At 51.1% G+C, this 19228-nt stretch overlaps 1 protein-coding gene across 2 annotated transcripts in view; it reads left to right on the plus strand.

The window, feature by feature from the left end:
* LOC138527467 (stAR-related lipid transfer protein 9-like) overlaps positions 1-19228 on the plus strand; it is a 590857-nt gene that overhangs the window by 250779 nt on the left and 320850 nt on the right. The gene's annotated exons all lie outside the window — the stretch shown is intronic.

Consider the following 19228-nt stretch of genomic DNA (forward strand, 5'->3'; position numbering starts at 1 on the left):
AACCTATGCAGCCACATGGAAGAGAGCAGGCACTGGGTGGGTGAGCCCAGTGCTGGCTATCACATTATCCTGCAGGAGTAACACTGAGGGATCCAGCAGGAAAGGAGACTGCCGCACACATCTCCCGCCACCAAGATCCTGCAGGGGAACCTATGCAGCCACATGGAAGAGAACAGGCACTGGGTAGGTGAGCCCAGTGCTGGCTATCACAGTATCCTGCAGGAGTAACACAGAGGGATCCAGTAGGAAAGGAGATCGCCACACACATCTCCCGCCACCAAGATCCTGCAGGGGAACCCATGCAGCCACATGGAAGAGAGCAGGCACTGGGTGGGTGAGCTCAGTGCTGGCTATCACATTATCCTGCAGGAGTAACACAGAGGGATCCAGTAGGAAAGGAGATCGCCACACACATCTCCCGCCACCGAGACCCTGCAGGGGAACCTATGCAGCCACATGGGAGAGAACAGGCCCTGGGTGGGTGAGCCCAGTGCTGGCTATCATAGTATCCTGCAGGAGTAACACAGTGGGATAAAGCAGGAAAGGAGACCACCGCACACATCTCCCGCCACCAAGATCCTGCAGGGGAACCTATGCAGCCACATGGAAGAGAACAAGTGCTGGGTGGGTGAGCCCAGTGCTGGCTATCACAGTATCCTGCAGGAGTAACACAGAGGGGTCCAGTAGGAAAGGAGACCGCCACACACATCTCCCACCACTGAGATCCTGCAGAGGAACCTAAGCAGCCACATGGGAGAGAACAAGCACTGGGTGGGCGAGCCCAGTGCTGGCTATCACAGTATCCTGCAGGAGTAACACTGAGGGATCCAGCAGGAAAGGAGACCGCCACACACATCTCCCGCCACCAAGACCCTTCAGGGGAACCTATGCAGCCACATGGGAGAGAACAGGCACTGGGTGGGTGAGCCCAGTGCTGGCCCTCACAGTACCCTGCAGGAGTAACACAGTGGGATCCAGCAGAAATGGAGACCGCCGCACACATCTCCCTTCACCGAGACCCTGCAGGGGAACCTATGCAGCCACATGGAAGAGAACAAGTGCTGGGTGGGTGAGCCCAGTGCTGGCTATCACAGTATCCTGTAGGAGTAACACAGAGGGATCCAGTAGGAAAGGTGACCGCCACACACATCTCCCGCCACCGAGACCCTGCAGGGGAACCTATGCAGCCACATGGGAGAGAACAGGCACTGAGTGGGTGAGCCCAGTGCTGGCTATCACATTATCCTGCAGGAGTAACACTGAGGGATCCAGCAGGAAAGGAGACTGCCGCACACATCTCCCGCCACCGAGACCCTGCAGGGGAACCTATGCAGCCACATGGAAGAGAACAGGCACTGGGTGGGTGAGCCCAGTGCTGGCTATCACAGTATCCTGCAGGAGTAACACTGAGGGATCCAGCAGGAAAGGAGACCGCCACACACATCTCCCGCCACCGAGATCCTGCAGGGGAGCCTAAGCAGCCACATGGAGGAGAACCGGCACTGGGTGGGGAGCCCAGGGCTGGCTATCACAGTATCCTGCAGGAGTAACACAGAGGGATCCAGCAGGAAAGGAGACCTCCACACGCATCTCCTGCCACCGAGGTCCTGCAGGGGAACCCATGCAGCCACATGGAAGAGAGCAGGCACTGGGTAGGTGAGCTCAGTGCTGGCTATCACATTATCCTGCAGGAGTAACACAGAGGGATCCAGTAGGAAAGGAGACCACCACACACATTTCCCGCCACCGAGATCCTGCAGGGGAACCTATGCAGCCACATGGAAGAGAACAGGCACTGGGTGGGTGAGCCCAGTGCTGGCTATCACAGTATCCTGCAGGAGTAACACAGAGGGATCCAGCAGGAAAGGAGACCTCTACACACATCTCCCACCACCGAGACCCTGCAGGGGAACCTATGCAGCCACGTGGAAGAGAACAGGCACTGGGTGGGTGAGCCCAGTGCTGGCTATCACAGTATCCTGCAGGAGTAACACAGAGGGATCAAGCAGGAAAGGGGACCGCCGCACACATCTCCCACCACGAGATCCTGCAGGGGAACCTATGCAGCCACATGGAAGAGAACAGGCCCTGGGTGGGTGAGCCCAGTGCTGGCTATCACAGTATCCTGCAGGAGTAACACAGAGGGATCCAGCAGGAAAGGAGACCGCCGCACACATCTCCCGCCACCGAGATCCTGCAGGGGAACCTATGCAGCCACATGGAAGAGAACAGGCACTGGGTGGGTGAGCCCAGTGCTGGCAATCACAGTATCCTCCAGGAGTAACGCAGAGGGATCAAGCAGGATAGGAGACCGCCGCACACATCTCCCGCCACTGAGATCCTGCAGGGGAACCTATGCAGCAACATGGAAGAGAGCAGGCACTGGGTGGGTGAGCCCAGTGCTGGCTATCACAGTATCCTGGAGGAGTAACACAGAGCGATCAAGAAGGAAAGGAGACTGCCGCACACATCTCCTGCCACCAAGATCCTGCAGGGGAACCTATGCAGCCACATGGGAGAGAACAGGCACTGGGTGGGTGAGCCCAGTGCTGGCTATCACAGTATCCTGCAGGAGTAACACAGAGGGATCAAGCAGGAATGGAGACCGCCGCACACATCTCCCTCCACCGAGACCCTGCAGCGGAACCTATGCAGCCACATGGAAGGGAACAAGTGCTGGGTGGGTGAGCCCAGTGCCGGCTATCACAGTATCCTGCAGGAGTAACACAGAGGGATCCAGTAGGAAAGGTGACCGCCACACACATCTCCCGCCACCGAGAACCTGCAGGGGAACCTAAGCAACCACATGGGAGAGAACAGGCACTGGGTGGGCGAGCCCAGTGCTGGCTATCACAGTATCCTGCAGGAGTAACAGAGAGGGATCCAGCAGGAAAGGAGACCTCCACACGCATCTCCCGCCACCGAGATCCTGCAGGGGAACCCATGCAGCCACATGGAAGAGAGCAGGCACTGGGTGGGTGAGCCCAGTGCTGGCTATCACAGTATCCTGCAGGAGTAACACTGAGGGATCCAGCAGGAAAGGAGACCGCCACACACATCTCCCGCCACCGAGATCCTGCAGGGGAGCCTAAGCAGCCACATGGAGGAGAACCGGCACTGGGTGGGGAGCCCAGGGCTGGCTATCACAGTATCCTGCAGGAGTAACACAGAGGGATCCAGCAGGAAAGGAGACCTCCACACGCATCTCCTGCCACCGAGGTCCTGCAGGGGAACCCATGCAGCCACATGGAAGAGAGCAGGCACTGGGTAGGTGAGCTCAGTGCTGGCTATCACATTATCCTGCAGGAGTAACACAGAGGGATCCAGTAGGAAAGGAGACCGCCACACACATTTCCCGCCACCGAGATCCTGCAGGGGAACCTATGCAGCCACATGGAAGAGAACAGGCACTGGGTGGGTGAGCTCAGTGCTGGCTATCACATTATCCTGCAGGAGTAACACAGAGGGATCCAGTAGGAAAGGAGATCGCCACACACATCTCCCGCCACTAAGATCCTGCAGGGGAACCCATGCAGCCACATGGAAGAGAGCAGGCACTGGGTGGGTGAGCTCAGTGCTGGCTATCACATTATCCTGCAGGAGTAACACAGAGGGATCCAGTAGGAAAGGAGATCGCCACACACATCTCCCGCCACCGAGACCCTGCAGGGGAACCTATGCAGCCACATGGGAGAGAACAGGCCCTGGGTGGGTGAGCCCAGTGCTGGCTATCACAGTATCCTGCAGGAGTAACACAGTGGGATACAGCAGGAAAGGAGACCGCCGCACACATCTCCCGCCACCAAGATCCTGCAGGGGAACCTATGCAGCCACATGGAAGAGAACAAGTGCTGGGTGGGTGAGCCCAGTGCTGGCTATCACAGTATCCTGCAGGAGTAACACAGAGGGGTCCAGTAGGAAAGGAGACCGCCACACACATCTCCCACCACTGAGATCCTGCAGAGGAACCTAAGCAGCCACATGGGAGAGAACAAGCACTGGGTGGGCGAGCCCAGTGCTGGCTATCACAGTATCCTGCAGGAGTAACACTGAGGGATCCAGCAGGAAAGGAGACCGCCACACACATCTCCCGCCACCAAGACCCTTCAGGGGAACCTATGCAGCCACATGGGAGAGAACAGGCACTGGGTGGGTGAGCCCAGTGCTGGCTATCACAGTATCCTGCAGGAGTAACACTGAGGGATCCAGCAGGAAAGGAGACCGCCACACACATCTCCCGCCACCGAGATCCTGCAGGGGAGCCTAAGCAGCCACATGGAGGAGAACAGGCACTGGGTGGGCGAGCCCAGGGCTGGCTATCACAGTATCCTGCAGGAGTAACACAGAGGGATCCAGCAGGAAAGGAGACCTCCACACGCATCTCCTGCCACCGAGGTCCTGCAGGGGAACCCATGCAGCCACATGGAAGAGAGCAGGCACTGGGTAGGTGAGCTCAGTGCTGGCTATCACATTATCCTGCAGGAGTAACACAGAGGGATCCAGTAGGAAAGGAGACCGCCACACACATTTCCCGCCACCAAGATCCTGCAGGGGAACCTATGCAGCCACATGGAAGAGAGCAGGCACTGGGTGGGTGAGCCCAGCGCTGGCCCTCACAGTCGCTGCAGGAGTAACACAGAGGGATCAGGCAGGAAAGGAGACCGCCGCACACATCTCCCGCCACTGAGGTGTTCAGTAATCACTCGTCAACGCGTTTCTCTCTACCCGAAGAACGTCCTGAAGAAATGTTGAAACGTGTTGACAAGTAGTTAGTAAACCCCTGGGAGCCTGGGGTCGTGTGCAGCGATCCACTGTCTTGCTTTACAATGTCTGCCATGTGATGTGACTGGAAGCCAGACACTTGGTGGGAGACCTGCCATCCCAACGTCGTCATATTAGAGAAATGAGTCTTCATAGGTTTTATTTTTAGCATTCTGGGGTTTCATAAATGCCCAGCTTCCCTCAATGTATTGAGGTCTATGATGTTTGGCTCTGTTAAGCAGAATACGTGCAAACCACAAAGAGCGTGCTGACCTATTGTACATAAAGTAGGCTTGGTAGTGGCTAAGACATGGTTGGGGCAACGCGCTGGTCTTGGAAGCAAGACCACGCAGAGCAACAGAGGTTCAAATCCCGGATCTGTGCTTAGACGCCGAACTCAGGTATGGCACTAGGTGCTATATAAAAAAAGAAACAAGTACATATATAAATAAATAAATAAATGGAAGCGACGTGGTTTCTCATACAATCTTTCCTACTTTCCCAACGTCCCTAATCATGGGGACCCCCTTCATGTCAAAACACCGCAATTAACCGGAGTGCTTAGAAGCAGACTACACCCCCTTTCCATGCTATTAAGTACCACCTGTGGTTCTGGTCTCTAGCATTCTGTTTGTGCAATGTTATATTGTCTGAATCTTTCCTGTAATGTGTGTTTGCCTGAGAATAGCTTCTCTGAGATGAGGTCATAACTGAGTAACATATTTAGAACTTGTTGTTCTATGAGCTGTAATGCTGGGCTGCAGGATGTGTCCACTGCAAGGCAAGCGGGCATGTTGTGCCCATTCCAGCCATGGATCTAAAGCTGTGGCGCAGGAGCACGTGTGTAAGTTTCTTCCCATAAATAGGAAGGAAGCTGCTTCTTGTCATGACCTTGAAAGAAAACCCAAATGAAAGTATGATTGCCAGCATTTTACTTGATTTCTTTCATTTGCTTGCTCTGAAAAACCCCCTCTGCGCTTAAAAAAAAAAGATTGTAGGGAATCTTCAGTTGTGTTTTGTTAATTCCTTCCTGTCTTCTTGGCCCCATGATCCCCGTCACATCTGTTTATGCTCTCTAGACACCCATGCCCACCTACTCTCTATGCTCTCTAGCCACCCATGCCCACCTACTCCCTATGCTCTCTAGCCACCCATGCCCACCTACTCTCTATGCTCTCTAGCCACCCATGCCCACCTACTCCCTATGCTCTCTAGCCACCCATGCCCACCTACTCTCTATGCTGTCTAGCGACCCATGCCCACCTACTCTCTTTGCTCTCTAGCCACCCATGCCCACCTACTCTCTATGCTCTCTAGCCACTCATGCCCACCTACTTTCTTTGCTCTCTAGCCACCCATGCCCACCTACTCACTATGCTCTCTAGCCACCCATGCCCACCTATTCTCTATGCTCCCTAGCCACCCATGCCCACCTACTCCCTATGCTCTCTAGCCACCCATGCCCACCTACTCTCTATGCTGTCTAGCGACCCATGCCCACCTACTCTCTTTGCTCTCTAGCCACCCATGCCCACCTACTCTCTATGCTCTCTAGCCACTCATGCCCACCTACTCACTATGCTCTCTAGCCACCCATGCCCACCTACTCTCTATGCTCCCTAGCCACCCATGCCCACCTACTCTCTATGCTCTCTAGCCACTCATGCCCATCTACTCTCTTTGCTCTCTAGCCACCCAGGCCCACCTGCTCCCTATGCTCCCTAGCCACCCATGCCCACCTACTCACTATGCTCTCTAGCCACCCATACCCACCTACTCCCTATACTCCCTAGCCACCCATGCCCACCTACTCACTATGCTCTCTAGCCACCCATACCCACCTACTCCCTATGCTCCCTAGCCACCCATGCCCACCTACTCACTATGCTCTCTAGCCACCCATACCCACCTACTCCCTATGCCCCTAGCCATCCATACCCACCTATTCTCTGCTCTCTAGCCACCCATGCCCACCTACACTCTATGCTCTCTAGCCACCCATACCCACCTACTTCCTATGCCCCTAGCCACCCATGCCCACCTACTCTCTATGCTCTCTAGCCACCCATACCCACCTACTCTCTATGCTCTCTAGCCACCCAGGCCCACCTACTCCATATGCCCCCTAGCCACCCATACCCACCTACTCCCTATGCTCCCTGGCCACCCATGCCCACTTGCTCCCTATGCTCTCTAGCCACCCATACCCACCCACTCCCTATGCTCCCTAGTAACCCATGCCCACCTACTCTCTTTGCTCTCTAGCCACCTATGCCCACCTACTCTCTATGCTCTCTAGCCACCCATGCCCACCAACTCCCTATGCTCCCTAGCCACCCATGCCCACCTACTCTCTATGCTCTCTAGCCACCCATACCCACCTACTCTCTAGGCTCTCTAGCCACAGATACCAACCTACTTCCTATGCTCCCTAGCCACCCAGGCCCACATACTCTATGCTCTCTAGCCACCCATGCCCACCTATTCCTTATGCCCCTAGCCACCCATGCCCACCTACTCGCTGTGCCCGCTAGCCACCCATACCCACCTACTCTCTATGCTCTCTAGCCACCCATGCCCACCTACTTCCCATGCCCCCTAGCCACCCATACCCACCTACTCCCTATGCCCCCTACTCTCTATGCTCTCTAGCTACCCATGCCCACCTACTCTCTATGCTCTCTAGGCACCCATACCCACCTACTCCCTATGCTCCCTAGCCACCCATGCCCACCTACTCCCTATGCACTCTAGCCACCCATACCCACCTACTCCCTATGCTCCCTAGTCACCCATGCCCACCTACTCCCCATGCCCCCTAGCCACCCATACCCATCTACTCCCTATGCCCCCTACTCTATGCTCTCTAGCTACCCATGCCCACCTACTCTCTATGCTCTCTAGCCACCCATACCCACCTACTCCCTATGCTCCCTAGTCAACCATGCCCACCTACTCCCTATGCCCCCTAGCCACCCATACCCACCTACTCTCTATGCTCTCTAGCCACCCGTGCCCACCTACTCTTTGCTTTCTAGCCACCCATGCCCACCTACTCACTATGCCCCCTAGCCACCCATACCCACCTACTCCCTATGCTTCCGGGTTAAGTCTAGTGCAGAAGTCACATTCTCCAATCACAGCCTTCCATCACACTATCTTAATAGCTCCTTTTTTTGTCCTTTGTTGTCCTGGAAGGGGACTGTTGCTCACATAATCTGGATCTCATGACCAGTCACTGGACACCATTATGGGTCTCCCCAATTATTCTGTTGTAATTACTAACTCACCTACAATGTCCTTCTGAATGGTGTAAATGCGCTAGGAGACTCCACACATCCACCCCGGTCTGATGAGGGCAGAGAGGTTCCTGCCGGGTGCAGGATCCCCACACTGAAACGGTTCTGGCATAGTGCAGGAACTCATCGGGCTGGTATATGGCCGCATTGTAGTGATCACTCTTGACTTGCTAAGTCATGTTGTCTTGCAAATCCCCCCTGTTGTTTCTCAGTGTACGTCAGCGAGGGCCAGGAAATCTCATTCCAAGAACATGGAGGTGCATTGGAAGGAGATCTCCTAGCTAAGAATCTGCTCGGTGACTTTGAAAAGGCACCTGGATGTTGTGTGGCTAATTGGAGGACTTACACAAAACATCATTACAGTTCCCTTTACGGTACTGTGTGTGATCTTGTTATTGGCAGTCATCTTTGCAACAATGGTAACTACTGAGTCCATGTAGGGTGCATCTCACAAGCCAAGTGATGACATGCCAGCCCTGGCACCTCAGCGACATAACCGGACCGTTGACCTGATAAGAGATTACTGTATGATTTATATAAATAATCTTTTTTTTAAAGCTCGAGGCCACATTATTTTATGAATCGTTTTTTTATACTTGAACAGCTCACCGTCGTAGTGTCTAAAAGTACGCAGACTGTGTCAGAGTTAAGGTGCATTAAGTTCCGCCCAGGGAGAGCAGGACCATAGTCTGCTTAGGATGCATTGACCTCCAGCCCAGGGGCAACAGGGCCTTATCCTGCTTAGGATGCATTGAATCGCGCCCAGGGGCAACAGGGCCTTATTCTGCTTAGGATGCATTGACCTCCAGCCCAGGGGCAACAGGGCCTTATCCTGCTTAGGATGCATTGAATCGTGCCCAGGGGCAACATGGTTTTATTCTGTTTAGGATGAATTGACCTCCAGCCTAGCGACAGCAGGGCCTTAGTCTGCTACGAATCCTGCCCAGGTACAGCACAACCTTAGTCTTCTTAGGATGCAATATGTCCTGCCCGGGCAACAGGAACCTTTTCTCCTTAGGGTGCATTGAATCCTGCCCAGAGGCAACAGGACTGTATTCTGCTTAGGGTGCATTGAGTCACAGCCAGGAGAGCAGGACCTTAGTCTGCTTATGATTCATTAAGTCCTGCCCAGGTACACCACAACCCTAGTCTTCTTAGGATGCAGTATGTCCTGTTCTGGGCAGCAGGACCTTTATCTGCTTAGGGTGCATTAAATCCCACATAGGAGCATCAGGCCCTTAGCCTGCCTAGGATCCATTGACCTCCAGCCTAGGGAACAGCAGGACCTTATTCTGCTTAGGATGCATTGAGTCCTGCCCAGGTACACCACAACCCTAGTCTTCTTAGGATGCATTATGTCCTGTTCTGGGCAGCAGGACCTTTATCTGCTTAGGGTGCATTGAATCCCACCTGGGGCAACAGGACCTTGGTCTGCTTAGGATGCACTGACCTTCAGTCAAGGGACAGCAGGACCCTAGTCTGCTTAGTATACATTGACCTACAGCCCAGGGACAGGTGGACCTTAGTCTGCTTAGGATGCATTCAAGCCTTCCCGGGGACAACAGCACTTTATTCTGCTTAGGATGCATTGAGTTCTGCCCAGGACAGCAGGACCTTAGGCTGCCTAATATGCATTTACCTCCATCCTAGGAAGAGCAGAACCATAGTCTGTTTAGGATTAATTGAGTCCTGCCCAGGAACAGCAGAACCTTAGTCTGCTTAGGATGCATTGAGTCTTGCACATGCATAGCAGGAGCTTAAGTCTCTGTAGGCTGCATTCAGTCCAACCCAAGGGTAGCAGGATCTTAGTCTTTTTAGGATGTGTTGTAACCTGCCCGGCAATTGAAAGAGAGAAGATTCTACCTAGGAATCCTCCCGTCCCCTGCACACTTTCAATTGTTTGGACAAAGGTCCAATACTGAAATTCGTCCAAAAATATATGATATTGTCTTATACAATTTCAATATAAAGAAAAATCAAAGTCTTGTACACAGACATTTTTAGAAATAAGAGTCTATATTTCAGTGAAGAAAAATATTCTTTTAGTTTACTAATAGGTAAACAGTCCAACATCCTAGTGTACATAAGATAATAGAAAAAGTGAAGTCCGTTTGATTCGGAGACGCGTTTCGAGGAAACTTTCCTCTTCTTCAAATGGCCAGTACGAACTCTTTAGAAAAAAAGACAATAGTGTACAGAGTTATGTACAGATTTTTATACAAGGTATTCACAAATCCAAATGCATTAACCCAAACACCTGGATAGTAAGGGCTATTGATCTTTTAGAATTTTAACAGTCGAACATATTTTTTCTAGCATTAAGTGATTCAAAAACAACAATCTGGTGTTCAATTTAGATATAATGGTGGCGTTCAACTGTATCGGCCCAACAATTTCTGTTAGGATCAACTTATAGAATAGGGAATCACCTAAAGTGACTGAAACACAAGTAGGTTCACTGATGTTATTCCAAATGGTCCCAAAGGATGGCGCTGTATTAGGTTAACGAAAAGTTAATAGTTAAAACTGATTAAGGCTTCTCCTATGCGAGGGAGACTCAAGGAGAAAAGGAAGTATAATGACCATATATAGTGCGTGAGAAGGTCACCGTGTCAGAGGATATACAACGATGTGTCTTGATGATAAAAGTGCGGCCGGTGTTTGTCCCAGCAGCCTCTTGAATGGTCAAAAGAATAGTCCAAAAGCGAACTAAAACCTGGAAAAATAATGGTATGCAAATCAATGTAGGTAGAAGAGATCGATCAAGTTCCTCTATAATATGTATCAAGATGTTAATGGAATGCGAGTATCGGGACCTGCCCGGAAAATGTCTAACAATTTAACGATGTTCCTCAATAAGCCCATTCAGGAAGTGTTCCTAAATGTATAGATCGATTTCCACATGCTCATATAGTAGGTTACCGAGTTCCGCTGCAATTACTACTTAATCTATAGAGTACTAGACATAAATGGCAGTCACAGAGTAAGTATAAAAAAAATCCACGTCAAGAACAGCAAGGCCGATAAGTGCAACATAAGGACAGAGGTATCTACACACCAGTAGTTACATTAGAAAATGCACCGAGATGTGCGTGGATTCAGTTACTCCTGGTTTTTTAACTGTAGCTGTTCATCAAGCGCGTAGCTGCACTATTGCACCATGCAAATTCTATGGAAGATACAAGCAATATTATAAAAAACCTTGTAGTTTGTAGAGGGTCCCTAATGGGCTAATAAGTATTTGCGAAAGCGCGTACCTTAAGCTCGAGTGAGCGCGATGTAGAAGGTCAGCGTTTACTGCCGGAGTCTATGCCAGCTGCTATGGAAACCATCTGCGCCATTTTGAAGGCGGCTATATAATGCATAGAAAGTCGCAATAGAAAGCGGACTAATGACATGAAAATACAAGGTCGTCCATGATGGAAGTACTGCAGATGTATGAAGCGTGTATGAATGATAGGTAGACAATGCCGCAGCAAAGGTTTAAACATGTTTAAACCATTCCAAGTCGAATATTGCACAAAGTGTGTACCTTTCTGAATACAATTACTAAGGGATAGTTGTAACTGCCAAAATACACGAGAAAGTTCAATGATAGAGTGATGAGCTCATATGTTGTAAAGGCTCATGTTGGTTCGAGTTTTAAAAGCAAAAATGAGATGGGCACGGATATCCATGAAATAATTTTAAGATAGTCGTGATGAGGTGTCATGAAACTCCCTTATTGAGAGTGTCAAATGGAAATAATCGCTAACCGCTGCGCTGCGTTATGATAGATAGTATGATGTACTGAAGTAAAGGTATTATAGGGAAAACAGGATCTTAGACTGCATAGGAGGCATTAAATCCGCCCCCAGGCAGCAGGATCTTAGTCTGCTTAGGTGCATTGAATCCGACCGGGGGACAACAAGACCTTATTCGTTTTTAGGATGCATTGAGTCCTGCCCAGAACATCAGGTCCTTAGTCTGCTTAGGATACATTGCCTTCCAGCCCTGGGATTGCAGGACCTTAGTCTGCTTAGGATACATTGCCTTCCAGCTCTGGGACTGCAGGACCTTAGGCTGCTTAGGATACATTGACTCCAGCCCTGGGACAGCAGGACCTTAGTCTGTTTATGATGCATTGACCTTCTGCCCTGGGACAGCAGGACCTTAGTCTGCTTACGATGCATTGACCTCCTGCCCAGGGACAGCAGGACCTTAGTCTGCTTAGGATGCATTGACCTCCTGCCCTGGGACAGTAGGACCTTAGTCTGCTTAGGATACATTGACCTCCTGCCCTGCGACTGCAGGACCTTAGTCTGTTTATGATGCATTGACCTTCTGCCCTGGGACAGCAGGACCTTAGTCTGCTTACAATGCATTGACCTCCTGCCCAGAACATCAGGTCCTTAGTCTGCTTAGGATACATTGCCTTCCAGCCCTGGGATTGCAGGACCTTAGTCTGCTTAGGATACATTGCCTTCCAGCTCTGGGACTGCAGGACCTTAGGCTGCTTAGGATACATTGACTCCAGCCCTGGGACAGCAGGACCTTAGTCTGTTTATGATGCATTGACCTTCTGCCCTGGGACAGCAGGACCTTAGTCTGCTTACGATGCATTGACCTCCTGCCCAGGGACAGCAGGACCTTAGTCTGCTTAGGATGCATTGACCTCCTGCCCTGGGACAGTAGGACCTTAGTCTGCTTAGGATACATTGACCTCCTGCCCTGCGACTGCAGGACCTTAGTCTGTTTATGATGCATTGACCTTCTGCCCTGGGACAGCAGGACCTTAGTCTGCTTACAATGCATTGACCTCCTGCCCAGGGACAGCAGGACCTTAGTCTGCTTAGGATGCATTGACCTCCTGCCCTGGGACAGTAGGACCTTAGTCTGCTTAGGATACATTGACCTCCTGCCCTGCGACTGCAGGACCTTAGGCTGCTTAGGATGCATTGACCTCCTGCCCTGGGAGTGCAGGACCTTAGCCTGCTTAGGATGCATTGGGTTCTGCCCAGGGACAGCAGGGCCTTAGTCTGCTTATGATGCATTGACCTCCTGCCCAGGGACAGTAGGACCTTAGTCTGCTTAGGATGCATTGACCTCCTGCCCTGGGACTGCAGGACCTTAGGCTGCTTAGGATGCATTGGGTTCTGCCCAGGGACAGCAGGGCCTTAGTCTGCTTATGATGCATTGATCTCCTGCCCAGGGACAGTAGGACCTTAGTCTGCTTAGGATGCCTTGACCTCCTGCCCTGGGACAGTAGGACCTTACCTTAGTCTGCTTTGGATACATTGACTCCAGCCCTGGGACAGCAGGACCTTAGTCTGCTTGGGATACATTGACTCCAGCCCTGGGACAGTAGGACCTTAGTCTGCTTAGGATGCATTGACCTTCTGCCCTGGGACAGTAGGACCTTAGTCTGCTTAGGATGCATTGACCTCCTGCCCTGGGACAGTAGGACCTTAGTCTGCTTAGGATGCATTGACCTCCTGCCCTGGGACAGTAGGACCTTAGTCTGCTTAGGATGCATTGACCTGCTGCCCTGGGACTGCAGGACCTTAGGCTGCTTAGGATGCATTGGGTTCTGCCCACGAACAGCAGGGCCTTAGGCTGCTTAGGATGCATTGGGTTCTGCCCAGGGACAGCAGGGCCTTAGGCTGCTTAGGATGCATTGGGTTCTGCCCAGGGACAGCAGGGCCTTAGTCTGCTTATGATGCATTGACCTCCTGCCCAGGGACAGTAGGACCTTAGGATGCTTAGGATACATTGACTCCAGCCCTGGGACAGCAGGACCTTAGTCTGCTTAGGATGCATTGACCTCCTGCCCAGGGACAGTAGGACCTTAGTCTGCTAAGGATACATTGACTCGAGCCCTGGGACAGTAGGACCTTAGTCTGCTTATGATGCATTGACCTCCTGCCCAGGGACAGTAGGACCTTAGTCTGCTTAGGATGCATTGTGTTCTGCCCTGGGGCAGTAGGACCTTAGTCTGCTTAGGATACATTGACTCCAGCCCTGGGACAGCAGGACCTTAGTCTGCTTAGGATGCATTGACCTCCTGCCCTGGGACAGTCGGACCTTAGTCTGCTTAGGATACATTGACTCCAGCCCTGGGACAGTAGGACCTTAGTCTGCTTAGGATACATTGACTCCAGCCCTGGGACAGTAGGACCTTAGTCTGCTTAGGATGCATTGACCTCCTGCCCAGGGACAGTAGGACCTTAGTCTGCTTAGGATGCATTGGGTTCTGCCCTGGGGCAGTAGGACCTTAGTCTGCTTAGGATACATTGACTCCAGCCCTGGGACAGCAGGACCTTAGTCTGCTTAGGATGCATTGACCTCCTGCCCTGGGACAGTCGGACCTTAGTCTGCTTAGGATACATTGACTCCAGCCCTGGGACAGTAGGACCTTAGTCTGCTTAGGATACATTGACTCCAGCCCTGGGACAGCAGGACCTTAGTCTGCTTAGGATACATTGACTCCAGCCCAAGGACAGCAGGACCTCAGTCTGCTTAGGATGCATTGACTGAAAGATTATGTGAAATAAAAGAAAAGAAATATATAGAAATAAAATCTGGTGAGAGCATGAGAAGATGGCTAAGCGGGTGATAGGTGGGGATTACTTTATTGTAAATATATATGTAGAATCTGGGAGGGTGAGGGGCTCGAGATGTGCTCAGGCTATCATAAGTATTTTGTGGGCACGCTCATCCCTGTGGATAGGCATGGCACACGGACTCTTGAAAAGTCAATAGATTTGTTATTTAAATGTCTGATTTTTAAAACTGTTTGCAAGCAGTGACATAGGAGTTGCTTCTCCCAGGTGACCCCCGTGGTGTAGAAGCATTAGTTGCCCAGCATTTACATTTTGCAGACAGTGTGAATGCCCATTTGTGCCTCTTGGATTTGATGAGGCAGTAACGTCAGCCAGCCTGAGAGATGTACAAGCTAATCAGTGGGTTCGTATCCAACATGTGCTCGTGAGTCTGTTCCCCAAACCTCTGTACCCGAAGCCGTGCGGCGGCAGATGTGCATCTTGGCGGCACGAGGAGATCTTTTGGCCCAGAAGCCATTTGCGGCTGAGTCTGGAACAGCTTCTTAGCCTGAAAGAAGTTTCAAGGGAGGCCCTTGATGTGGGAACGAGCAACTGGACTGAGAATAAAGGCAACTTACACCACTAGGAGAACAATTTATGTTGGAAAAAACCAGTGCGAAGAAGTGAGTCTTGCAGCAGGACAGGAGATGTGAGGAACTTGGAGAGAATCTCAAGTTGAGGCGGCGGGAGTGGCAAAGCACCATAGCCATGTCGAGTGACATCTAGCGTAGATTCCAGAACCCGGAGCTGATATGGCGCACAGCCTCTCTAGATGCTGTGGTGCAGAGGCTGACCCTCTGGTGTACCCCACAAGACACTATAAGCAAGTGCTCAGCACTCTTCGTGCTTTGTAAGCCACTATTGCCTTCCTAAATTGCTGATTAAACCACAGGTAACCACCGCTGATCGTGCAAGGTGGGGATTATATGCTCAGAGTGTGAAGCAGACTACAGCTTTCTGCACTCATTGGAGCCATTTCATCACGAGAAGCCTTGCTCAGTCAGGACATCTGTAGACCAGACTTGTTAGCACAAATGTGGGAATTAGTGATTCAAGATCCGTGCCTTATAGAAGCAGGCAAAACCCCTAAGCATCGCCAAGTAGAAATTCCCAGTACAAACCATTGCACCTCAAGGAGCAGCCATGTTAAGACTGGGGTCAAAGTGGACACCGAATTTGGCCATTTGCGTGCAAATAAGTTGACATATCTCATCAATTAATGGCCCCTCGCTCTTCTCCTGTCTCAAACGTATATGGCTTTCAGAGTCTATGGTCATCAGTTCCAGTTTATCCGACTTGAGCTTCAGACACTTTGGGACTCATTCTGAGCCTGCCGGTCCGGAAACAATGGTGCCCGTAAGCTTACCGGCACTGTTTTTTTCTGGACCGCCATATTACAGGTCTGCATGCCGGAACCGCTGTGCCTGACAGGTCAGACCCTGCCGGACACAGCGGCCACGGTAAGCAGACTGGCACGGAAGCACCGGCAACGTTATTAACGGTGCCATTGCTTCCGTATTCCCCATTCCCTACGGGACTCTATGGGAATGGGGAATTACAATTTACCGGCGCCTGACTTTCCGGAATTCCAGCTTTGCAATCCCCGGTGTTACCGGCAAGTCAAGCGCTGGTAAATGTTTACGGTCTGGCGGCAATCCGCCGGTAGCACCTGTACGGTTACCGCCGGACCCGTAATGAGCCCCTTTGTCTCTGTTCAGGAGGTCGCTTTGGCCAGGCAATTTGTCAGGAAGGCTAACGCTGTTTCTGGGTTACCTTCCAATGTGAGGTAGACTTTGATGGAACTGCCAAGCTTGCCCTTTTATGATCTCACACAGCAACCGAATGTATACAGTGAATACAAGGGATGTCCGCACAGACCAAACCCCCAAAAAGTGGAGGATTCCACAAATGGGAGCCCATGCCTATCTGTGGTTTCCTGTTCTGCAGAACCCAGTGATCATTTGCAAGATGGCCCTCCTTATACTTGTCAGGTGCCACAGCACCCAAGACCAACAGCATCAAAGGCTGCTGCTGAGTTCAATGTGGAAAAATCATCTGCCACCGGGACCAGGGTAGAGCCATCCCATGACCAACTCTAAAAGCCTTAGACGTGCAATCAACCAAGCCAACCCCTTCCATGTAACCTTCTAGCTTGACATAGAGAACATTCTCCGAAACCTTGGCTGAGCAGGGCAGGTTGGAGGTGTGGCAGTGGGTGGAGCGTTCATCGGCATCCAAAGCTGCTTCCTACAGGAGTGGACGCAGCTTGTCCGAACGTCCACCGTGGAGTGGAACAAGACGATGACCCCCACCAACTATGGGGCCACCCTCTTAATAGGCTCCCTAAGGAGCCCCCCCCCCGAGGGACAGGGCTCTGCATCACAAAGGATCCAATTCATCCCAGTGATGAAGGTCGGGGAAGCTGGGATGAATATTAGGCTGAAGCCTTCAAGGCCGAGAGACAGGGCTCTGCATCACAAAGGATCCAATTCATCCCAGTGATGAAGGTCGGGGAAGCTGGGATGAATATTAGGCTGAAACCCTCAAAGCCGAGGGACAGGGCTCTGCATCACAAAGGATCCAATTCATCCCAGTGATGAAGGTCGGGGAAGCTGGGATGAATATTAGGCTGAAACCCTCAAAGCCGAGGGACAGGGCTCTGCATCACAAAGGATCCAATTCATCCCAGTGATGAAGGTCGGGGAAGCTGGGATGAATATTAGGCTGAAACCCTCAAGGCCGAGGGACAGGGCTCTGCACCACAAAGGATCCACTTCATCCCAGTGATGAAGGTCGGGGAAGTTGGGATGAATATTAGGCTGAAGCCTTCAAGGCCGAGAGACAGGGCTCTGCATCACAAAGGATCCAATTCATCCCAGTGATGAAGGTCGGGGAAGCTGGGATGAATATTAGGCTGAAACCCTCAAAGCCGAGGGACAGGGCTCTGCATCACAAAGGATCCAATTCATCCCAGTGATGAAGGTCGGGGAAGCTGGGATGAATATTAGGCTGAAACCCTCAAGGTCAAGGTCCACTCGAGGGTTGGGACGGCCTGTAGGGTTCTGCATTTGGTGTTTGGAAGCATCTGTTAGCCTCTAGTTTTCTGATAGATTCCAGTGACTCCTGGGTGCCTATTACTATTAGCTGCTCTTTGACTGCCTGATATCACTCTATAGGTGTGTGGTGGGGGGGAGGGGCAGGGGGCTGTTGCTCATTGAATCTCTGCATGTCTACTGTATTTTGGGGCTCTTGATAAATGGTAGTGCTTCTTGTTCTTTGGGTGTCCGGTAGTTCCCATTGGCCTTAATTGTCTGATAGTGTGTGTCAGTCTGCTGCTATGTATTTGTGCACCTTTGTGTCTGTTGGTCTCCTGGTGAATGGTACTGTCTGTTGTATCTAGTTGTTTCATAGTATCTGTTGGTTTCTCGCTGTTTAGTAGCAGTGTCTATTGCTCTCAAATTGTCTAGTAGCCTCTATTAATTTCTCGTTGTCTAGTCATTGTTATTGGCCTCAGGTTTTCTAGCACCCTTTATTTGTTTTTAGTTGTCTGTTTGTTTCTATGTATCTAGTAGTGCCAATTGATTTCTAATTGTCTAATAGGCTTTTTTGTCTAATAGGCTGCCGCCAGTATAATTTTTTTTTCCGGCTCCCGGGAATAGGCAATTACCGGGGCATTATGGCATAATTGCCCATTGGATGCATCCGACACGGTCAGCTCGTGGGTGCCGGTCCGCCCGCCAGGTCATGCCTGGCGAGCATAAAGGCACCCGCGAGCATACCTTGTAGTTTGCCGGTACGGTAACAACGGTACCAGCAAACTTACCTGGACCGTTGTTACTGTATCGGCAACCTTAGAATGAGGCCCATTGTGTCGTGTTTCTTCCGTAATATCAGGCTGGGTTTTGCCCACAATCAATTGTAGATGTTAATTTCATTTTGCAACGCTGTTTTGTTAGTGGTCCCTCTGGTGAGTTTCCCTGCTCTAGTCTGTTTCTCATTAAGGGATGTGAATGAGGAAGTAGCGCTTCCCCTGCACAAGGCCTATTTGGTCTCTCTTTGGCCATGTGAGCCTTAGAATTCCAAAGAACCTTAAAAGATCTCTGCTGGGTAGCAAAGCATATTAGGTATTTGATTGGACCAAAGAGTAAGGTCTTCCCATAAATCCACCTGCCTCTACATTCATGCATCCATCCATCTGTCCACCCTCCCCTCTTCATCCCTCCCCACATATACACCTACGCACTCTGTTGCACACTCCCAAGCAAACTATAGAAGATAGGCCTTTGGCTTTGCCAATGCTTGTTGAAACAGGCCAGGTACACACCAGGTATAATTTCAGGAGCAGGAAGGGTGCCAGACATTATTGCTATTTACTGGTATTGGCCTAGTTAAAAACACTAAAATACATTCCGGTGTTCCTTTAAAGGGGGCCAGATGATGTTTTGGGGGCAGTCTTATGCAGCACGGAACATTCGCAAAGCTATTGCTTATGTATATGGTTTAATAATGACCAGTTAGGTTCGGTTAAACACAAACTGAATTGTATTTTGCTGCTTGAACAATATGTGTTGTTATTGACCACAAAAA

The sequence above is a fragment of the Ambystoma mexicanum genome, chromosome 14 (genome assembly GCF_040938575.1).
Source record: "Ambystoma mexicanum isolate Mex_15411 chromosome 14, UKY_AmexF1_1, whole genome shotgun sequence".
Lineage (NCBI taxonomy): Eukaryota > Metazoa > Chordata > Amphibia > Caudata > Ambystomatidae > Ambystoma > Ambystoma mexicanum.